Source organism: Pteropus medius, unplaced genomic scaffold, assembly GCF_902729225.1.
Source record: "Pteropus medius unplaced genomic scaffold, Ma_sr-lr_union100, whole genome shotgun sequence".
In the NCBI taxonomy this organism is placed as follows: Eukaryota; Metazoa; Chordata; class Mammalia; order Chiroptera; family Pteropodidae; genus Pteropus; species Pteropus medius.
Window position 1 is genome coordinate 8753045 of NW_024353517.1, and position 24174 is coordinate 8777218.

At 36.1% G+C, this 24174-nt stretch overlaps 1 protein-coding gene and 1 pseudogene across 1 annotated transcript in view; one reads left to right on the plus strand and one right to left on the minus strand.

The window, feature by feature from the left end:
* FGF12 (fibroblast growth factor 12) overlaps positions 1–24174 on the minus strand; it is a 479181-nt gene that overhangs the window by 338114 nt on the left and 116893 nt on the right. The window lies entirely within an intron of this gene.
* Positions 8523–8641, plus strand: LOC120593159 (uncharacterized; annotated as a pseudogene).

Consider the following 24174-nt stretch of genomic DNA (forward strand, 5'->3'; position numbering starts at 1 on the left):
TAAGAAATTTGTTATTAGAATATTAAAAAGCAAACAAATAAGAGGAGTAAAATACTTCCTATAATGTGCATAATAATAGAAATAGCATATTAGGCATATTTTGGCTATAAGGGTTGAAAAACAATGCTAAGTCATTCCTATATCACAGAAATTAACTATAATAAGCCAGATGTGGGTTTTTCAGATTAGATATTTCTCTTCACATGTAATATTCGTCCAAATTTGTAATACTGAATAATGCCTGTCTAGCCATCTATTCATCCATCTATCCCTCCATCCATCTGCTCATCCAATCATTCAATCATTTGTCTAAACATCCATAAGGGAAAAAAATTCTACATTCTACATAAAATTTTAATTTCCTTCTTAGGAGGATGATTCAACTAAGAAAAAAGAAGAGTTTCTTGTTTAGCAGAGCATCTTGGTGGATTAAAAAATGTACAGAGGAATCAGAGGGGAATTTGGAGTAAGGTTGGAAAAAATGAAATGAATCTGTGAGAATAATATGGACTTCTGAGGGCCATCTGGAAGGGGTTGTGGAAAGCTGAGAAACACGGTAGCAGGCTGGAGTCTGAGGTGTAGAAATGGCCAAGAAATTTTTTAGAGAACAGAGAAAGCTGAACGATCTCTACATTAAACTGATTTAGCAGAAGAAGAAATCAGAATCAGAGATAATTATAAAAATAGACCCCCACCCTGAAAAGTTACTTAAAACTTGGTGATATGGGTGGGGGATACTGAACCCTCCAATATTCATAGAATGAGGATCAAACTAATTGTATCTAGGTCTTAATTGGTACAGAATCTTGAGATTTATACTTGAGATACATAAATACAGGCATGTACACATTCACCTGAAGTGATTCTAGAATTCATTTATCCAATAACTTCAAATATCTGCAACATTGAAATTGAAAAAGACAGATTTTAGGCATAAACCTAAAAGAAGATGCAAAGGGAGAAAGAAAAGACATTTAAGTACTCCAAAATGCTATGATGAAGTCGTGGCCAAAATTTTGTGTATTTTGTTTGTAGGAACACATTTACTCCATATGCAACATTTATTTACTTTTTAAAAAATTTTATGAACTTTTCTACATATTACTCTCCATAGCTATTTCATCACACTCTAGAACAGAGGTTGGTAAACTATGATCCACAAACCAAATCCACTCACTGCCTGTTTTTGAAAATAAAGTTTTATTGGAACACAGCCATGCCCATTCATTTGTGTGTTGTCTGTGGCTCTTTCATGCTACAACCACAGAATTGAGTGATTGTAACAGAGACTGCATGGTCTATGAAGCCTATGATATTTACTACCTGGATGTTTATAGAAAAAGATTGCTGACCTCTGTTCTTAAAGGGAAAAAAAGGACATTGAAAAAGATAGATTTTTAAAACTGAAAAATAATTTTAAGGAGAAAAAGTAAACAAATAACCAAACTAATAAATATCAGACCCCCTTCAAATCACAATAATAAAGGCCATTTGATATGAGAACAAATAGTGCCAGATACCTTAACAAGTCTCTGAGAGGGACAATATATTTTTACAGTACAATACAATTATTAATTGTAATAATAATGATGCTAAGCAATCCATCAAATTTGTAAGATACATTCAGAATCTTCTAAGAAATGACTTGAAAGGTACATTTTAAGAAATGATGATAAATAAGATTTTGCTTTTTTATTTTCTCTTTTTAGAAGAGGTGTTAAACAAAAAGAAATAAGCTTTGATATCTGGGAAATTTGCTTCTGTAAATTACCTTATTCTTCTGAGAATTTTACTATAAACTATCTCTGTATTAAATATCTCTAAAATAATCGTTGGACCTGTATCAAAACATGTTGGATTTCTCTCCTGATAATTTTACATTTTACAGGTTTTTTTCATGGAAGCATGACATAGATCTGGCATTCCTTTTATTATTTTAAAGTTGATTAGTGAAGCAGTATAGTATAGCGTTTAAGGAAAGTGATTCTGGAGCCAGACTGCTTGGCATCATATCTCAGGTCAACAACTTACATGTTGTGTGATCTTGGACACAATATTGGAGCTAGTTTTGAGTATTAAACTAGCAGACCTTTGGGGTCCATTTCAGTCTGTGAGTCTCGGTAAGAATGAGGCATCTATTCCAGGAGTGATCACTTCAACTACCTTGTCTGCACTTTCCTTTTCTTGCTCCTAGGAGCTGGAGGGGAAGTCAGATGAGGTAGCTTGAGGAAGACTTGAATCCCCAATGAGCATATACAAAGACTTACATGAGATCAACTGAGACATGACTGAAAGAAATCCCATCCTCCACCCCTTCCCAATGTAGAGGGCCCCACATTGATCGGGAACACCTGTGATAAAAGACAGTGTACGGTTTAGCATTATACAGAATTCTTGTGCCAACCTCAGCTGCCTGAGAGATCAAATACTGCAGGATTTCCTCGCGTAGGTACCAACCTAACACTTGCACTGTGGTCCCCATGACTGCTTATGTATAAGCTAATTATCAAGACAAGTGTAACAACTGATCATGACAAACACATTTTCCCTGGCATTGAATTCCAGGAGGAATTTATCATGTGCATCCACAGAAAAAAAAGGTAGAAAAAGGCAGTGAGAGTCATAAAGAACAGTCTTCAACTGCAACATTTGGAATAATGTTCCAATAACTTCTGAAAAAAATCTTTCCTGCATGGCCATAGATCTTTCTTTCCCAAAGAAAACTCTACACAAGTTTGTGCATAGCTTTTGTAAGGTGCTTATCTTCCTGCTAAACTGTGCAGTCTGTCCCGTAGCTATCCTTAATTCTGCCTGGGCTCTGTCCAGAAGAAAGTGACCGGGTAACACATGGTATAGAAACTGGAACTGTAGCAGCTAGAGAAAGTAACTCCCAGGAGAAAATAAAATTGCCCACAAAACATCCAAAGAGCACTTTTATGAACAAAATATTATAATTGTTCATAAAAGTACAAAGTACATAAATTGTCTCCTCAAAGTACAAGCATCTTGCCCTGAGTTTGTTGTAGTCCCCCAACAAACTCAGGGCAAGATGCTTGTACTTTGAGGAGACAATTCTCAATTCAATATAGGAAAATCTTTCTACCTCTCAAATCTACCCACAGTTGGAGTTACTTATTTCTGCTCACAGTGAGTTTCCTGTCATCTTTAGAGGCAATTTAAGTTTTGAGCAAAGGAAGTTGAACCACATGGCTACACTCTCTGAGACAAATTAGGTCTTAGACATTTTGACAAGAAAAGTCATCCAATCAGACTGACTAAAAGCATAGGGATCTCTGTGTCTTGAACAGATTCTACCCAAAGAAACTAGGGAAAAACACCTAACTTCTCTAACTCAGGGCTTGATAAAATTAGCTAGCTGTGGCTATTGCCTACTGAATGATAAATAGAGTAGTAGAGTGAAAAAGAAACTGACTTTTGAGCCTGACTGACTTGAATTCGAATCTCGATCCTGTCGCTTAGTTGTGTGACCTTAGACAACTTACATAATTTCTGAGTCTCAGTTCCTTCATCTAAATATAGATAAGAATATCTTATTACAGAGAGTTGTAAGGAGCCTATGAGATATTATATATAAAGTGCCTAGAGTGGTGCTAGGCTTAGAATAGGAACTAAATAAATTGAAGTTATCATCATTAATATTGTAAGTGTCTATCACAGCAATCTCAGCCTTTTAAGGCCATCTGTGAAAAGACCAATTTCAGGTACATTCATAAATAAAGGAGAAATTTAAGATAGACAATTTTAGAATTTATAACATGATTGTCATGGGAAACTGCTACCTTTCCAAAAAAAAAGAGGACGTGGTTCCATAGTGTAGCGATTAGCATGTCTGCTTTACACGCAGAAGGTCCTGGGTTCACGCCCCAGTGGAGCTATGGTCCATGGTCTATGGCCATGCCACCCTGAACAAGCCCGATTCCATCTGATCTCAGAAGCTAAGCAGGGTCAAGCCTGGTTAGTACTTGGATGGGAGACTACCCATAAATAATAATAATAATAAAGGATATTGTGATATGTAAAGAATACACCAAACCATATCTATCTCCTTCCCTAAAATATAAGCTTCATTAATGCAGGAACTTTTTAATCTCATTAATCAGCATATTTCCAGAGGCCAGAACATTATCTTTCATGTAGCCTATACTCAAGAAATATCTGTTCATAAACAAATAAATAAATGAGTGATTTTGTCCACACTATACCTGATAACCATGAGGACTTTTAGACACTGGGCAAGGGAAAGGCAACTACCCAAATTCTAGTTTGGGCACCTCAAACATTACTTAGAAATATCCAACTATCTCTGTAATAATTCACATTTCAAGAAACCACATGATTAGTATTTGGGATTTCTATGAACTATAGAAAACAGACCGGTGATTTTGAATGGCAGTGGAGCAAGAGAAGATTCTCTCCCAGTGTAAATGCAACTGCTGGCATCTAACTTATTAACTAAATGTTGTTCTTTGTACATTAGTCACCATGATTCAGTCTTCCTGAGAATGATCATATTAGAGAAATCTTTAATCACGCTAACCTGAGTTCCCACCTCACCTAAGTTCATTATTTTCTTCATGATACCTCTACTCCTCCAGCAAACCCCAAGTCTCTCTCTTTTCATTTCCTTAATTGTACCAACTCATTTCAGGGAAAGTTGTGTCTAATTAATCATTATTGTACTTTATAATAAACTAAAGTATTTGCAGAGTTGTACTGTAGCTGACACACCTTGGTACTTAAACAAATTATAGCTTACATTGTAGTAAAATTGGTCACACTTAAATGATGTTAGTTCTAGACAGCTTGCTGAATACAAAATTGAATCAAAAACCAATAGAAAACATTCTGCAACCTACAGTTCTTCAAAATATTTGATCCAGGTTCATAATACCAGCACTTATCTATTGAACTAGTATTCTGACTATAGCACTGGCCAGGGTTACCTCTTAGTCACTACAAGTCCAATCATCATTTTCTTATCTCTGACCTCTGCCACCTTTTCCTTCAATACATTGTAGAAGAGAATGCTGTGTTTTGTTGAAAGTACTTCTCAAGGATCAGCTAGAAAATTTACTGGAAGTCTCTGTAGGTTCAGAAGGTAGATGATTAGAACCAGAAGTAAAGTCAAAATGAACTAAAATAAATTTTTAAATTATTACAGTATTTAGACAAGACTTCCTTAGCTTTAAATAATTTTGAATGATATCCAAAACACATACATTATAAGTATTAGAATATGATGAGGGAGAGAAGGGGGAAGTTGGTCTCTAATGCACAGAGAGAAGAGGTCTTAGGGCTCTTGTCAATTGGACTGGTGACAATAGAAAACATTAAGCAATTTAAAAGTTCTAATTTCCAAAGCATTGATACATGTTTAAAATATAAAGCATGAAATGGAAATAAAAAATTTTTTAATTAAATTAAGAATATTAGAATTGATAGAAATTTTAGATATCACGCAGTCTAATTCCTTCACTATACAAATGGAAACAACTGAGACCCAGAGAGAGAATATGAATACTCTCATGAAAATTAAAAACTAATAATGTACTGACCCAACTTGAAGCCCTTTAGGTCTTTTATTTCTAAATACCTTTCCAAATGATTTGCTTCATTTCCTCCCCTCTATATACCAACTGTGTGGCTATCACTTGTATTTTCCTTGGTTCTACTATGACTCATCTACCATATCTAGGATAGAAGTGAATTAATTCATCAAAGTATGTGTCAGCCAGATTCTGAGTGTTATTATTAATTCTGGTGGTTATTATTAATTCTGGCATTCTATGCCAGAATCAGACAGATTGAAAGACAGGCATGTATTTACAGTACTGTAGTGTTACATCTCTCCAAACATATATACTGATATTCTTACTCATCAATACCAACGAAGTGTATTTTAAAAACTGACATGATTACCCTAAAAATCAGAAGGAAAATTAATTCCCATAACTGATCTGTAACACTTTCTTATGGCAATAACTCATTAAAATACAACTACCTTTCTTGAAACTTGAAAAAAGTTCATTTGGTTTGTTTCCACCAAACAGGCCTTTTGTAAATCTTTATGTTACTTTCTAACTTCAAACCAGTGCTGCTATTCTTATTAGACATTAAATTGAATGTTTTAGGTTATGCTTCCTTAAATCATGCCATGCAGCCCATTATACTAATAGTTGACCACACTAAGAAATCTGGACTTTTTATTATGTCAAAGCTATTGAAACATATTAAGTCATGATTTGCTATAATCAAACATGTTTCAATGGGATTACTCTGGTACCAGTATGGAGATGGAAAAGACCAAGTTGTTTCTACAGGAAATTGTTAGGCCTAAACTATGGCATATGCAGTAGAGATAAAGATAAAAGAACAAATTCAGACGTTTAGGACATTTAATTGATAGAACTTTATAACTGATTATATATGAGAAGTGAAAGATAGGAAGAAGCAATAATGTGTAAGCTCTTAGCATTACGCTAATAGAAAAAGAGCTTACAATCAAAAAGGAGACTTGTATAGTCTTTTTTTAAAATTAAATAATAGAATAATAGCTATTCTCAGTAAAATGTGTGAAGTATCATGTATGGGAAACAAAAGGAGGGTAAAATCACGTTTGAAAATAGAAACAGGGATATGAATTATAAAGAACATAGTATGTCATGTTTGCTAGGCCATAGAGAAAGAGAGAGGGCTTGTTTTTGAAAGAATGGTCCAACACAACTAGAGCATCAGGTCAGAAAGTGTAGGAAGTAAAGGCAGAAAGGTAGCTACACAATGGAGGATTTCCTATACATAGCCAAAGAATTCAGAGTTAATTCAAGAAAAAATAGGATTTAATGAAGGTTGTGTTATGGATTTAGCAAAATTAAACTATATATGAACTTTTCACATTCAGGTAAAGGCCCTCAGAGAGTAGCACTGCAGTGCTAAGTCCTGTGTTCATTTGAATGGAGGTACAAGATAGTAACCAGTGCTTAGAGATGTTTGAATTGTAACCAACTCAGAATAGAAAAGACTTGCTGAGAAACTTAAACATTGGATTGAGATGCCAGAAAGATCATGCCTAAGAGGAAATATCATGCCATATATTAAGAGTCATGCCAAAGTCTAAGAACAGAATTAAAATAAAGCATAAACTAACTCTAACAAAACCAAGAAAAATGATTAGTAGTTTAACCACCTGCCAGGACAAAACTAAATACTCTTCAAAGGAAAACAACACACACTAGGTTCTTTACAATATGCCATCTATAATATCTAGCATATAATCAAATATTACTAGACATGCAAAGTAGGAAAAATGTAATCCACAGTCAAAAGTAAAAGAACTTAACATAAATAGATCCTAAGATGACTCTGACGTTGGAATTAGGAGACAGAGGACTTTAAAACAGCATATATATATATATATATATATATATATATATATATATATATATATCATGAATTTAAAGGAATATACCAACATAATGTACACATAGGAACTCTAGAATTGGAAAACATCATACCTGAATAAACTCACTAGATAGGCTGTATAGTAGATTAGACACTGCAAGAGTCTAGAAACTTGAAGACATATGAATAGAAAAGAACTAATTTGAAGACAAAGAACATAAACCAGAGCGTTAGTAATTCAGATAATGCAGCATAGTATAATTTAAATCCCTGAAGAGCATCAAATTTGTTTTAAAAATCATCTTACATATCCATACCTATATATCCAATCCTAAGCCATATCCATACCTACATATCCAATCTTAAATATAAATAGAAAGAAAACTTCAACTAGGTACACTACAATCAAACTTCTGATAACAATGATAAAAAAGAAAATCTTAAATGTAGTCATAAAATTTAAAAATATTGCATACAAGAAAGCAATAAGATGATAGACTACTCATCAGAAAAAATAGAGGCCAGAAAATTTTGAAACAATAGCTTTAAAGTGCTATAATAATAATAATAATCATAATCATAATAATAAGCCAACTCAGAATTCTATACCTACTAGAAATGATACTTTAAAAATAAGGATGAAATAAAGAATTTTTTTGATAAATGCAAGCTTTCTGCTATTGACAGAATTCGTCAATAGCAGAAAGTATCCTATAAGAAATAAGCTATAAAGTAATATTGAGTGTCAACTATAATTGAAAAGTAATAATTAAAAAATTTAAAAAATAAATGAGAGGGCTCTCTGTTTAGGTTTTTGTGTGGACATAAGTTTTCAATTCATTTGGGTAAATATCAAGGTGTGTGATTGCTGGATCATATTATAAGAGCATGTTTACTTTTTTAAGAAACTGATGAACTATCTTCCAAAGTGGCTGTATTATTTTACACTCTCATCAGCAGTAAATAAGATGTTTATAGGAGCTTTATTCATAATTGCCAAAACTTATAAGAAACCAAGATGTCCTCCAGTCAGTGGATGGATAAATCAATGTGGTATAACCAGACAATGGAATATTATTTAGGGATAAGAAATGAGCTATCAAGTCTATGGCCATGTTACCCTGAACAAGCCCGATCCCATCTGATCTCGGAAGCTAGGCAGGGTCGGGCCTGGTTAGTACTTGGATGGGAGACCATCTAGGATGACCAGGTGCTATAGGCGTAAAAAATAAGGGATTGTAAACTGACAAGGTCCTTGCAATCTGTGAGGTCAACAAGGGTTGTGTCACCTAAATAAAAGAAAAAAAAGAAAGAAAGAAAGAAAGGAAAGAAATGAGCTATCAAGCCATGAAAAAGACATGAAAGAAACTTAAATGAATAATATTAAGTGAAAGAAGCCAATCTGAAGAGGCTACATACCATATAATTCCAACTATATGACATTATTGGAAAAACCATGAAGATAGTAAAAAGATGAGTGGTTGCCAGGGGTTATGGAAAGAGAAGGATGAATAGGCAGAGCACAGAGGTTTTTAGGGCAGTGAAAATTCTGTTTCATACTATAATAGTAGATATATGTCATTATACATTTGTCCCAACCCATAAAATGTACACCACCAAGAGTGGACACTAATGTCAACTATGGACCTTGGGTGACAATGACATGTCAATGTGAATTATAAAAAATGTGCTACTGTGGCTAGGCATCTGGGGACACTCACAGTTCTCTGCACCTGGCCCAGGTCTGCACTGAAATTACAACCAAATTATAAAATAATCAATGTAGAGAATCACCTAAGTCTAGCTGATTGTAACACCTACATCTGATAATATAAAGGAACCACATCGAAGCCACATCGAAGTTGTGAATCAGGCTGGACTCGCACCCACGGGTGGTGGAGGATCATGGGGAGGGAGACCAAGGCTGCAGAGGCTCTCTTGAAAGAGAGGAGGGTCCTGGTCTCATCTGGGGGCTCCCCAGCCCAGGGTCCCAGCCCAGGGAAAAGGAGACTCCAGTAACTCTGTAGAAACTAGGGGGAATTCCTGCTGTCTGTGAGAGACAGAAGGCGACTGAATCCCTAAACATCCCTTTGAAGGACCCACGCACAAGCTTTCTGACCTGCAGACACTCACCCAGGACACCAGCAGTGGGTCAGAGGCTCATGGGGGATCCATACCGAGAATGTCTGCATTACCTGGTGCCAGAACAAGGGCTGGAAGGGCTGCCGCAAATGAAACAACAGGAGAAAACTCCAGAAAATAAGGCAAATAAAATGAAGGCAAGCAACCTACCAGAGACAGAGTTCAAAAAAATGGTTATAAGGATGCTCAATGAACTTATGGGGAGAATGAATGAACACAATGAGAACCTCAACAGAAAGATAGTAAGCATAAAAAAGGACATGGAAACCATAAAAATATTCAAACAGAAATGAAGAATATAATAACTGAAATGAAGAATATACTAGAAAGAGTCAACAGTAGATTGGATGAAGCAGAAGATCGAATCAGCTAATTGGAAGACAAGGTAGCAACATACACCCAATCAGAACAACAAAAAGAAAAAAGAATTTTAAAAAGTGAGGATAGTTTAAGAGACCTCTGGGACAACATGAAGGCATAAAATTATCCAGATCATAGGATTTCTTGAAGAGGAAGAGAGAGAGAGCAAGGGATTGAGAATCTATTTGAAGAAATATGATGGAAAACTTCCCTAACCTGGCAAAGGAATTATACATACAAGTTCAAGAAGCATAAAGAGTCCCAAACAAGAGGAATTCAAACATACCAACACCAACATTAACAAATCGAAAGGTAAAAACCATATGATCATAGCAATAGATGCAGAAAAAGCGTTCAACAAAATCCAGCATCTATTTATGATAAAAACTCTCAGCAGAGTGAGAATAGAAGGAACATACCTCAACATAATAAAGGCCATATATGACAAACCTACAGCTAACATTGTACTCAATGAGAAAAGACTAAAAGCATTTTCCTTAAGATCAGCAACAAGACAAGGATGCCCACTTTCACCATTCCTCTTCAACATTGTATTGGAAGTCTTAGCCACAGCAATAAGACAAGAAAGAGAAATAAAAGACATTCAAATTGGAAAGGATGAAGTAAAACTCTCATTATCTGCTGATGATATGATACTATATGTAGAGAAACAAAAATCTATTAGAACTGACCAATGTATTCGGTAAAGTAGCAGGTTACAAAATAAATATTCAGAATTCAGTGGCATTTTATATACCAATGATGAACATTCAGAAAGAGAAAGTAAGAAAACAATCCCATTTACAATTGCATTGAAAACTATAAAATACCTAAGTATCAAAGTAGCTAAGGAGGTAAAAGACTTGTTCTTAGAAAATTATGTCATTGAGAAAAGAAATTGAAGAAGATACAAGTAAATGGAAACATATACTGTGCTCATGTGTAGGAAGAATCAACATTGTTAAAATGGCCATATTACCCAAAGCAATCTATAGATTCAATGCAATCCCCATCAAAATATCAATAGCATTTTTCAGAGAGCTAGAACAAATAATCCTAAAATTTATATGGAACCATAAAAGACCCTGAATAGCCACAGCAATCTTGAGAAAGAAGAACAAAGTTGGAGGTATCACACTACCTGATATTAAACTATACTACAAGGCTACAGTAATCAAAACAGCATGGTACTGGCATAAAAAGATATATTAATCAATGGAACAGAATAGAGAGCCCAGAAATAAATCCACATCTATATGCTCACTTAATATATGACAAAGGAGATAACTATATACAATGGCGTAAAGACAGTCTCTTCAATAAATGGTGTTGGGAAAATTGAACAGATATATGCAAAAAAAATGAAACTGGACCACTGTCTTATACCATATACAAGAATAGACTCAAAATGGATTAAAGACTTAAATGTAAGACCCAAAACCAAAAAACTTCTAGAAGAAAACATATGCAGTAAAGTCTCTGATATTACTAACAGTAATTTCTTTTTCAGGTATATCTCCTCGGGCAAAGGAAACAAAAGAAAAAATATACAAATGGGACTACATCAAACTAAAAACTTTTGTACAGCAAAGGAAACCATCAATGAAACAAAATGACAACCGACTGATTGAGATAAGTTATTTGCTAATGATACATCTGATAAGAGGTTAATATCCAAAATATATAAAGAACTCATACAACTCAACAACAACAACAAAAAAACACAAACAATTCAATTAAAAAAGGAGCAGAAGACCTGAATAGATACTTCTCCAAAGAGAAAATACAGATGGCCAATACATATGAAAAGATGCTCAAGGTCACTAATTATGAGAGAAATGCAAATTAAAACCACACTGAGATATCACCTCACACACGTCAGAATGGCTATCATCAATAAATCATAGAATAACAAATGTTGGCGAGGATGTGGAGAAAAGGGAACCCTTATACATTGTTGCTGGGATTGCAAGCTGGTTCAGCCACTCTGAAAAACAGTCTGGAGGTTTCTCAAAAAATTAAAAATGGATCTTCCTTTTGGCCCAGCAATTGCAATTCTGGGTATTCATCCAAAGAAAACCAAAACAATAATTCATAAAGATCTATGCACCGCAATATTCGTGGCAGCACAATTTACAATAGTCAAGATATGAAAGCAACCTAAATGCCCATCAACAGACAATTGGATAAAGAAGTTATGGTTTATATATACAATGGAATATTACTCAGCCATTAAAAAAAATGAAATCCTACCATTTGCAATGACATCGATGGACCTAGAGGTTATTACGCTGAGTGAAATAAGTCAGATAGAGAAAGATAAATACCATATGATTTCACTTATATGTGGAATCTAAGGAACAAAAAGAACAAATTAATCAAAAAGAGACTCACAAATAAAGTGGACAATCTGGTGATGGACAGAGGGGAGTGGCGGTTGAGAGGGACTAGGAGAATGAGGTGAAGGGTTAAAGTAGTATAAATTAGTACTTGATAGATGGTCACAGGGATGGGGAGTATAGCATAAGGAATGCAGTTAGCATTAAAATATGGGCGAGATGGAAAACCAGAGAAGAGAAGGACCAATTAGGGAGATCATTTTATAAACTATATAAATGTCTAACCAATGTACCGTATATTTGAAACTAATTTAAATTAATTAATTAATTAATTAAGTTTTCTGTGTTTTGATATTCTGAAACATCTCAGAATTGAAACCAGGTTTAGAGAAGAATTTATTTATAGTACACTGGTCACTTAATGAGCTTTGAGACAAACTGCATTGGTTCTAATCTATTCCCCTCTCCTTACCTGCTGTGAGACCTTTCCATGCCTTCGTTTTCTCTATATAAAATGGGAATACTGATAAAATACCCATCTCAAAGCTGTTGTGAGTATCGAATAAGGTTTTTCATAAAGTGCATTTTGAACAGAGCTCATCACATAGTAAATATTCAAGAAATGTTCATCATTGTTTATTAACTTTGAATATAGCAAGTTTGAAAACTTCTCATTTATTTTAACAACAACAGAAAAATCATAGGATGGCCTTAGGTATATTTTGATGACATAATGAGAGTTCCAAAAATTGAACTGAATATACCCATCAAAAGCTCAGTGTATAACTCAAAAGTCATCAAATGGCTACAATGTGAAAGTGACTTGAAAATTTGAAGGTGCAAAGACAAATCAAAGACAGTCTTGCACTCGGGCAATTCACACTCTGATGGGGAGGACTAATAATAGCAAATATTAATTGAACATTAACTAAATACTAGGCACTTTGATGTACATTAGCTCATTTAATCTTTGTCACAAACATGGGAAGTAGGCACAGTATTATTGTCATTATACAGATAAGGAAATCGAAATAGTGAGTGCTTAAGTAACTTGTAGTAGGTTATTATTCATGTAGAACCAAAGAGATGGAGGCAAGATTCAAACCCTAGTAATCTGGCTCCAGATCTTGCTCTTAGTCACTATTCTGTACTGCTTCTCTAGTACTTCATGAAATGTAATCCAGCACTGTATGAAAGATGAATGGAAGAAAAGAATGATAGAGATAGTGAGGCCAGGTATTGAAATGGTCCAGACAAGAAGTAGCAAGGACCAGAAATACATGATAGTCATGAAGCTAGAGATTATGGAATAAACGAAAGAGATACTGGAAGAAAAGAGCTAATAAGACTTGATGACGGCCTGCCTGTGGGGATCCTGGGAATATTTGAACTTTTACTTGATATGCAGGAAATATTGAAATTCCAACAACAGTATCTGGTGGATGCCCCCTGGATAGGGCAAATGCATTCATTCTACAGTCCCCAACACTATCCTTTGTTCCTCTGGCCAGCCAAAGTCTTTTAATCTCTGGATTTATCTGCCATACTTTTTCAAATGATATTTACAATCACATTATACTAGATTCTGTCAAATAAGAACACAGAAAGATACTGGACAGTTTCAGAGTTGTATTCACCATCTAACTTCTGAAAGAAAAAATCACTGTCTTTAACAAAATCTCTGAAAGTTTACTAGAAAAATCATTATTGACAATTATCAGAAAGGCCACAAGATGGCAGCAAAGTATAGCATAAAAGCAGGTTGAGCAGGAGTCCTAGAGGGGAGCTTTATATTAAATATCCTCAGATTCCATACATTTTGTATGTATTTCATACATATTAATCAACAGCTTCACCAGCTATATGATCATCATATCCACATAGCACTTCACAGTTTACAAAACTCCTACAAATACTTTCTCTCATCTTATCCTAACACTATCATGTGAAGTCCACAGGACAAGGCTCTTGACTTCTAAGAAAAATAAGGAGCATTTTCACCGCAGGTACCAGAAGTACCTCAGAGGCTCAAAGGTGATGCAAAGCTCAAAACTTTGTCATTGTTTCTACTAAGATGTGCTCCAGGGGAAAGAGAATATGAATGGGGATACTGTATCTTCAACTTCAGAGAGAAAAATAGCTAAGATTTTTGATAGAACTGATACTTTAAAAGATTGAGGTCTATAAGGAATTCCTCACCATAATAGAAGTTAAAGTGGGGCAGGGAGCCAAAGGGGAAGAGTTTTTATTATTTTTATAACAGAGACTGAAAGATTTCTCAAAGACAATTATAGAAAGCAAAACATAAAAAAGGGGAGGATAAAACATATATATATATATATTTGGAGGATATATATATCCTCCAAATGATACTTCTATTAGTTTCCTAGGCAGCTTTAACAATCTAACACAAACTTGGTGACTTAAAACAACAGTTCTAGAGCCCAGAAGTCCATAATCAGTGTGCGTTCAGGGTTCTACTCCCTCCACAGGTTCTAGGAGAGAATCTTCCTTTGCCTCGTCAGCTTCTGTGGCTGCAGACCTCTAGTCTCTGCCCCATCTTTACAGGTCTTCCTCTCTCTGTGTTTCCTATAAGAATACTGTCACTGGATTAGGGCCCAGGATAGTCTGAGGTAACCTCATCTTGAGAATTGTACCAGCAAAGGCTTTTTTTTTTTTTCCAAATAAAGCCACATTCTCAGGTACCAGTGGTTAAAATGTGGACATATCTTTTTCAGCGTCACCATTCAACCTACTTTAAACTCTCATTACTTACTTGAACTTGCCCACAAGGAGCTCACAAACCTGAATATTATGAATATCCTGACCTTCCCACATGTTTAGTTGATACAGAGCAATAACATCTGATTGCCTTTGTAGAGTCTGCAACTATCTCTCTGTGCCACCCGTGTCCTCTTCTTGGGTTCAGTATCCTCATCCGTTAGATAAGAAAGCTAGATCAGACACTGGTCACAAAGTCAAAATCATGCTGAGTCTGAGAAGAAATGAAGAACAGAAGAAGCTTCAGAAAATCAAAAGCATTTATACCAAAGCCAATCACTTGTCATATTTTATTAGAATTGTTCGTCTTATCTCTCTCTTTAGTTTTGGGAGTACGTTTATTTATTTTATATTTTATTGAATATCTACTTTGTGGCAGACACTGTTCTAGGTTCTGAGACTGTAGAGAAAAGCAAGGTAGAATCCTTCCCTTAGGAATCCCACATCCAGCAAGAGTGACAGACACATAACAAGATGACTGCAGTCCAGTGTGAAAGTGCTAAGGACAGGCCTACAGTATACATGAGCACAGAAGCCCAGGTGACCAGCACAGAGGTATGAGTGGTGAAGGTGAACAGAAAGCCTTCATAGGGGACACACTTCGGTTGGTTCTGCTTATAGCAGGTCATTTGGGCACAGCTAACTTGAAAGGAGAGAGAAATGTAATATCTGGAATTAGAGGAGAAGCAGGTATTGGGGAACAGAAGTAAGACTCACCATAAGTAGCTACCATTATTAGTCTCATTTCACATATGAGGAAATCGAGACACAGAGAAGTTACTCAAGGTCACACAGCTGGTAAATGGCAGAATCAGGATTTGAATTCAGATCTGTGTGGCTCTAGACCCCACATTTTTCTTTACTGAGAACTATGTGTACCATGCAAATGAATTTGGACTTTATCCCACAGATAATAGGGAGTTATTAGAAGGTTGTAACAGGGGGAATATAAATCATATTTGTAACTTAGAAAGATGTGTGTGGAAACAATTACTGGTGAGGGATAAGACTGAGGATGTGAGACCCGTAGAACTACAAAAGTTTTCAGAAGAGAAATGATAAGGCCCTAAATTGAGCAGTGCCTAGACTAAGGGTTGTGAGGAGACAGCAGGTCTAGAGATAACTAAGAATCAGAATACACAGATTTTAATAAAGGATAATGAAAAAAGAAAGAAAGAAAGAGACGGAATACGTCCTGGCTTGGGCAACTAGGAGTGCGAGGTGCCATTTACCTAGACAGGGATGTCAGATAAGCATCACGTTGGGTGTATTTATTTGTTTTTGTTTTCAGTGGGGAGAGAGACATAGGTGGTTCAAATTTAATTGCTGAATTTGCATTGCCTGTGAATATGCAGGTAGAGAGCCCAAGCAGACCAGTAAGCATATGTATCTTAAATTTATCAAAAAAAAAGTTTTAATTATAAATATTTGGATAAAAATTATGCAAAAGTGATAGTCCAAATCATATGATTGATGAAATTGCCAGGAGAGAGATGTGTGGTGGGTGGGACTATAGTGAAGGCTGGGTCAAGCTCTGTGTAATAGAGATTTAAAATGTCTTTGAAGGTTGGGACTTCCTCAGAGTCACCTCCGATGTTTCAGCCTAACTCGAAACTGAGTCCAAAAGATTTCTCAAGTATAACTGGCTAAGTGTCTGAAACAGAGACCCACCAGAGTGTTAGCCACCTAGAAATATAAGATTAAGATCCACTATATTCATAGCATTCATATCGTCTACAGAGAGTAGGATGCAAGTCCCCAAACTTCGCAGTCCTAGAAATCAACACACGCATGCACGAGTGCACGCACACACACACACACACACACACACCACCCCAACATCACTTTTATCTTTTTATAAAATATTTTTATTAGTTTTGCCTTATTACCAAAACAATATACGTTTTCTGTAAGTAACATTTCTAAGAAAAAGAAAGTAAAATTGTAATCTTAAGCACATCTCTTCTTAATAACTATTCTAAACTGTAAGCTCACATTTTGGCATGCATCTGAGGAAAGCTAGGAAAGCAAATGACGTCGCAACAGAGAGGGGAGGGGAGCTGACAGAAATTCTATTCATTTAAGGTTCCATGATTCCATTAACCTTCTGATGCTTCACAGCTTCCCCACACCTTCCAAATTACTCTCCGCTTTCATTCCTACCATTGTCAGAAGGGAATGTCGCTCATTAACCACACACGAACATCTTCCTTTAAACTGCTCTGAAGCTATTACTGTTGTTAACACAATTAATGGACTGTCAGTGTCAAATGTGAAACTCTTTCTGCTTGAGAGGCAACAACGACTTCATGAAATTGTTTCCTGTGCTCTAGCAGAAAAGGAGGCATTCGGAAAGTCACTCTTTCTGCAAACATCGTGGCCTGTGAAATCTGCCCAAAAAAAGAGCTGATCATATGCCTGTTATCCCAAAATAGCACCTTCCTCCATTGTGCCGAGGTTCAGCGCAAAACTGACTCATGCAGGTCCGGGATCGCTGCCAGCTGAGAGGCCGAGCACGCGAGCCGAGCAGCATCAACAGGCAGGGTCCGGCGCTCGGGACTTGCAGCCAAGGCGGCGAGAGCTTTCAGTACCCATCCATCTTACGGGAAGACAGACAACTTAATAGGGTTCTCGGGGTCTTATTAAAAGAAATCTGTCTCATTCAGATTCTGCCTCCGAATCGGCCCCCTGCTCCGACGTTGTTCCACCAGGGCAAGAATTTAGCTTCTGCACGTTGCTGAATGTCTTCACCATTAAAGCAACACTAGTAGCTTCTTTTTCCACCCCAGACCAAGTCACCACCTTCAAGAGCAGCCTTGGTAGCAATCTGGATGTTCGGTCTATCCTGATCTCGCAGTGCCCGGCCTCCCAGAGGTCTGCCCTGAGTGCCTCCTGCCAGGAGCCATCTCCCCTCCTAAGAACTCTCTCTCCACGCCTGTGGTCTCTAGCACTGTTTTCTTCACATTCTGTTGTAATAGATCAGTCTTAGCAATCTCCTTTATACATCTCCGACTTATTCACAGTGCCTAGTGTACGATAAGCGAACAAACGAATAAATAATAATGAGGATGAGTTAGGAAACAGATTCATCATGCATCCTCACGTTTAAAATCCAGGTCCTAGATGAATTTCTTAATAATTATAACTCTTATTTTTCTTCTTCTTTGATGTTTATTTCTTCTTGAAAGAGTTTTGTTTTTTTTAATTGCAGAAAATGAGCTTTTTTCATTCTTCCATTCTCCCAGATCATATAACTGACAATGTTCTCTAAATGATTCTTGGTCTTCAACACTTAGATTTTCTTCCCTGAATACCCAGTTGATCTTCCAGAGGCCATTTGGGAAACTCTTGTAGCAGGGGAAAAAAATCTACCATCATCATACACAGACTCGATCTCCAAGTACTTTGTATTGTTTAATGATGCTGATGAGATAGCAGGTGATTTAGGAGAGAATAATGACTGCAAAAACTCCTCAAAAGGATATTATAAAGGAAAATGCACCATATAAGAGCACTAAGTTTTATAATGGCCCACAAAACCCGAAGGGGAGCAAAGTTGGCGTATATGTTATGTTTACTCTTTTATTTAAACACAAGGATACTTAGCTAAAATTATACACCAATGAACACCACTCAGTATGTCTACACACACAGTAACATAATGCTACAAATTGGCCTCTTAGATTATTTTAGAAATTCTCTACTAGACAATGTTATTAAGAGCTATAAAAGCACAGTGGCCCATTTACAACAATTCACAATTGTGTTCTTTTAATATAAAATAAAAATGCAGGGGCACTCCATGACATCAAAATGTCACCTTATAGAACATTTAAAAAGCCAACAGAAAAAATAGGGATCATTTTATGGTCATCCTTAGAGTTTTATTATTTTATATAGAATAGATACTTAATGAATATGAGAAGGAAGAGAGAAAGAGATGAAGAATAATGATGTCTAGCTCTAGGAACAAAGGAATAGCATTTAGAAGAGGTGTTTTTGATACTTGGACCAGCCAACATCTGAAGTGATGAAGAAAGATCTGTACCAGAGTCCTATTCTGCATTAAGTGGTCAGAGGCAAAAAGGTAATTTGGGGGAAGATGTTCCTTTCTTTTAGGATAAGGTTTCTTGTTCTCAAATGTTTATGCACCATACCCCTGGACTGGCCTTAAAAAGAATCTTGCAAAGGAGAGGGCGGGGGGGTTGGGGGGAAGTGGTGGTGCCTTGTGTAGTTTAAAAGAAACAAACAAGAAAACCATAGTCTATATACCTGTGATGGTTAATTTTATGTAAAACCTTGACTGAGCCACAGATCTTTGGTCAATCATTATTCTGGGTGTTTCTGAAAGATAGTTTTGGATGAGATTAACATTTTAATTAGTATAGTGAGTAAAAAATATTGGGGGTGGGCATCACCCAATCAATTGAAGGCCTATATAGAACAAAGAGCTTACCCTCTCCCAAGCAGAGAGAATTCTCTTGCCAGCCTTAAAACTGAAACATCAGCTCTTTCTTGTTCTAGAACAGCTACCAGCCTTTGGACTGGGACATTGGCTCTGTGATTTGGATTTGTTGGTCTTAATAATCAAGAGTCAATTCCATCTGATAAGTTTCTCTCTCACACACTCTCTTTCTCTCTCTCTCTCTCTCTCTCTCTCTCCCCCCTCCCCCTCATTTATTTATTTGTTTATTTATTTTTACATTCTGTTGGTTTTGTTTCTCTGAAGAACCTGATTTTTAATACAATACCTATTTACTTTTACAATACACACTTGAGAAAATAAAACTTAATAAAATTGATCTTTGTGAAGATATACAAAATAAACAGGGCAAGAAGACATTTTAAAGGGTCTCAATTTAATAAGATCAGCACTGCCATCGAATTATGTCCTCCTACTTACATATTTAGTAAATGTCACTTAGTTCTCATTTCTGTTAGGAACATAACAAGTTAAGTACATGACAGGTTTAATCCACTTCCCTCCTTTCCCAGCCTCTCCAGCCGAAGGTGTACCTGAAGCGAGGGCTCTTGTCCAGCTACATCCTAATGGAGGATCATAGGAGTGAGGGAAAGTCTGGCCATGCAGATTAAACATTACCACTGAGCCATAAAACTAGTGGCTCCATCATTCTGCTTTGGGAAAGGGTCACACATCTCAGTTAGACATATGGGACTCTTGTACTTTGGTAACTCCTCTGCAATTCATAGTTTTACCTACTTCTCCCCAGACATAATCCTAAAACTCAAAAGGAGTGCAGAAGTTAGCTGATCGATATTGTTTATTTTGGACATGGGGAAACCAAGACTCAGAGAGGATAAAATGACATGTCTGGACCACACAGCAATCATTCCCAGATCTGGAAAGCCTAATAGATAGCAAAGCCTGGACTCTCAGCATGTCCTTAAGATTCAAGAATTAAAAAAAAAAAAAAAAAAAATAGTATAATTGGAAGCCTCAAGAAAATTTATGACTCTGATCCTTTTCTATAGAAACTTTTGCTTCAAGGATAAAACTAAGAAAATAAAACCCTAAACCTCTCTGACCAGCACTGCCCATTTTGATGCTTATTCCACTAAAAAATGTGCCACCTCTTGTCATTAAAACCAGACAGGTTATCATAACAGTCCCCATTCAAATGCCTGCACTGATTCTCCATAGCTTGATGTGGGGGATGAGAGAAGAAAAGGGGCAAATGTTCGAATTGCTTAGCCTGTAATATAAGGATGTCCGTAATCAGAGCTCGACCTACTTCAGCAACACACATTTATACATAGCACACAAATATGAATACATAGTGGTGGAAGTCATATTACTTGGGACAGTAGATAAGCCATTTTGGAAGTGATTCCTCTAGGCCTTCAGATGACTGCAGACCTGGCCAACATCTTGACAGCAATCTCACAAGAGACCCTAAGCCAAAACCACCCAGCTAAACCACTCCCAAATTTCTGGCCCACAGAAAATGTGAGATAATAAATGATTATTTTAAGCCACTAAGTTTTGGGATAATCTGTTATGCAACAGTGAATAATTTAAACATCCATCAACAGATGAATGGATAAACAAACTGGCATATCCACAGAGTAGAATACTACTGAGCAATAAAAACAGTGAATACATACAACATGCTTACATTTTCAAAATAATTATACTGAGTGAAATAAGCTAGACAAAAAGAGTACCTACTATGTGATTCCATTTACATAAAATTCTAGCAAAGGCAAACGAATCAATAACGACAGGAAGTAGACAGTGATTGCCTAGGGATGGGGAGGAGGCAAAGAGGGGAAGGAGTTCAAGGAGGAAAGAGGGTATGGTTGTTGTATTTGTTAATTTTATTGTGGTGATGATTTCATATCAAAACTTATCAAATTGTACACTTCGATTCCACACCACTTCAATTTCAATTATACTTTAGTAAAGCTGTAAAACATTAAGAAAAAAGCGATCAAGGCATTGGCACTGTCCTGGTGCTGTCAGGTTTGGAATGCAGGACATTCACTGAGTCAATACCCACAGTGCAGTGGGAAATGGGGTGGGAAGTCTCTTATTCTCTGCCTCCCACTGGAGGGCACCCGTGCTGGAGTCTGTTTTCCTTGTCTTGTTTAGTTCTATTAGCCATTAGGTTTGCCTCTTAAGCCTAGCTTTTTTTTTTTTCCCCCTTAATTAAGACTGATATATTTAAGATCTACTCTGGATCTCTTTTCTAAGTGATTTTGGCCTAATGATAGACTTTTCACTTCAATATATGACTTGTAGTGTTGTTGAGAAGATTTAAATTGATATATGAAGCATCTAGCTGTCACTTTGTAGATACTTAATACATGGTAATTATTATGTCAATATTACTGTTATTATTGTAAAGTTATTCTATGATATGGATCAGAAAGGTAATTGGTATTTGCTCTTCATAATGGACATTTGAGAACTGTACTTTCACCATCCAAGTAACCTTCGTTTTAAATAGTCAGATAAATTAGGTCACTGTGAAAAAGGGGTGAGTTGAGGTAAAACATTAATAAATCCTTTGGGAGGTCAGGTAGTTGAATAATGCTTTTTCCCCAGCACCTTATTTTCTCTGCTAAGAAAATAAATAAATAAAAAGAATCGACGTATCTTTTGCATTAGAAAAGTCAAGCACAGGGTGAGAAGAATCTCTGGTTTTATAATTTGTAGAACTATTTGCATTCACCATCATATTTCATCTGCACGGCCACTGTGTTGTAACTAAAGAAAAGAATGTTACCCCATCTTCGGATGAGAGAGCTGAAGGTAAATCAGAGGAAATGACTTGTCAAATACCACACAAGACAGTATGAGAAGAGCTAACCTTAAATCTTGTACATTTTCCATAACACTCAAGTGTTTTAGAAGAAAGACATTTAAAAAGACAAAATAAGGAAGTATCGTGTGACTCAAAGTAAAGAGTAATGTTTTATAAGGGTATTGAGGGGAAATCAGGTTCATGTATTATTTGAATACTATGGCCTCTGCTTATGAAAAGAGAGTGATTAAGTGAATCTCAAATAAATCATAATTCGATCCACCAGATGAATCAAGAATACTTAATGACTTGGGGAAAGTGCCCATCTTTTAATAATATTGTGTTTGAAAGCATAGAAGAACAACAGTTTAGTGCCAAATCTGTTAGGTGACAGAGGAGGAGAGAAAACTAAATGAACAAATATCAAAATATGTTCTTTTCAGTGTTGAAACTATAAATACTTTTTGTTTCTTTATTCTGTTTTATACTTTCCTACTTTTAAACTATGAACATATATTGCTTTCAGTACAAGAAAATAACTTTTTTAAATGAACAGATAGTTCTGACAGTCCTTGTGCATGCTTTCCTAACATGTGGCCCACTGTACTAACGGATTCAATTCTAGAAGTAAATTCTCAGAAAGGTTATTGGTAACAAAGGGAAAACATGACCTTTCTACATTTACCTAGAATACTGTGTGCATTGTGGCAGTGTCAGAGAGAGGGAGCTGGAAGGAAGTTAGAAAAAAGCTGAGACAGAGAACAAAGGAAGGGGAACTTTGTTATATGGCATAGAGTAAATCATTTAAAAAGGAGGATTTTAAATGGAGATGGATTAAGACAAAGGGGATATGAGTGAAGTGATCAAAGTTTATAAAATAATCTATCATATTTGTGCATGTCTGAATCCCACTGGATTTTAATCTCTCTAATAACAACTGTTTTATTCATCTTCTAACCTGGCAGTGACATGCACAACACTAGCAAATGGCAAATACCTGAATTGAATTGTGGTTCACAGGTTGAATAAACATGAGTTATCCAATAAATCTTAAAATGTTAATATGGGGTAATTAGGTGAAGCCCCCAAAGAATATTTTAAGTTTTTTTTAAAGTCATTTTCTATCATAGTAAGTATCTGATTCTAAAGAAATGTACAGTCAGATAGCAAGATCTGGTAAAGGGGGTTAATGGGGGAGTGGGAATGAGGAAAGGTATTTGAAAATAGCAACATTGTGCAGTCGCCTCATGAAAGATAATCACGTTCTCTATGACAATAAAAATATTCTTTGGATATGTTTATCTGAAAAAGAAATTCAGGCTCTAGTTACTTGTATTATTATATCAGAATAATACCAAGTAAGTAATAACAATGGCAATCACTATGTTTATATAGTAATCACAATATGCCAGGAACTGCTGCAAACACTATATATTAACTAATTTAACCCTCTCAAACATTCCTGCCAATCTGCCAATAGGCACTATTATTCTCCTTCCTTTCCCCCAACACCCCTCCCATCTCCATTTTATTAGTGAGGGAACTGAAGCACAGGAAAATTAAGTGATTTGGCCAAGGTCACACAGCTAGGAAGTAGCAGAACAAGGATTTGAACTCAAGCCTGTTGGCTCCAGACTCTGCATTCTTAACCCTCTACTGTCTTTCAAGGGAAAACAACAATGTGCACACCTGTGCACATAGGAGACGCTTATTTATCAATTTCTCATTTCTGAAGCTGCAGTAGTTTTGCGCCTCAAAGTTAATCTATAAGCAGGAGTATGTCTTCACTTTTCACCCCCTGCCCCCTTAACTCCCATAACATCCAGGATTGGTAAAGCCACACAACAGATATAGTTCTACTATGG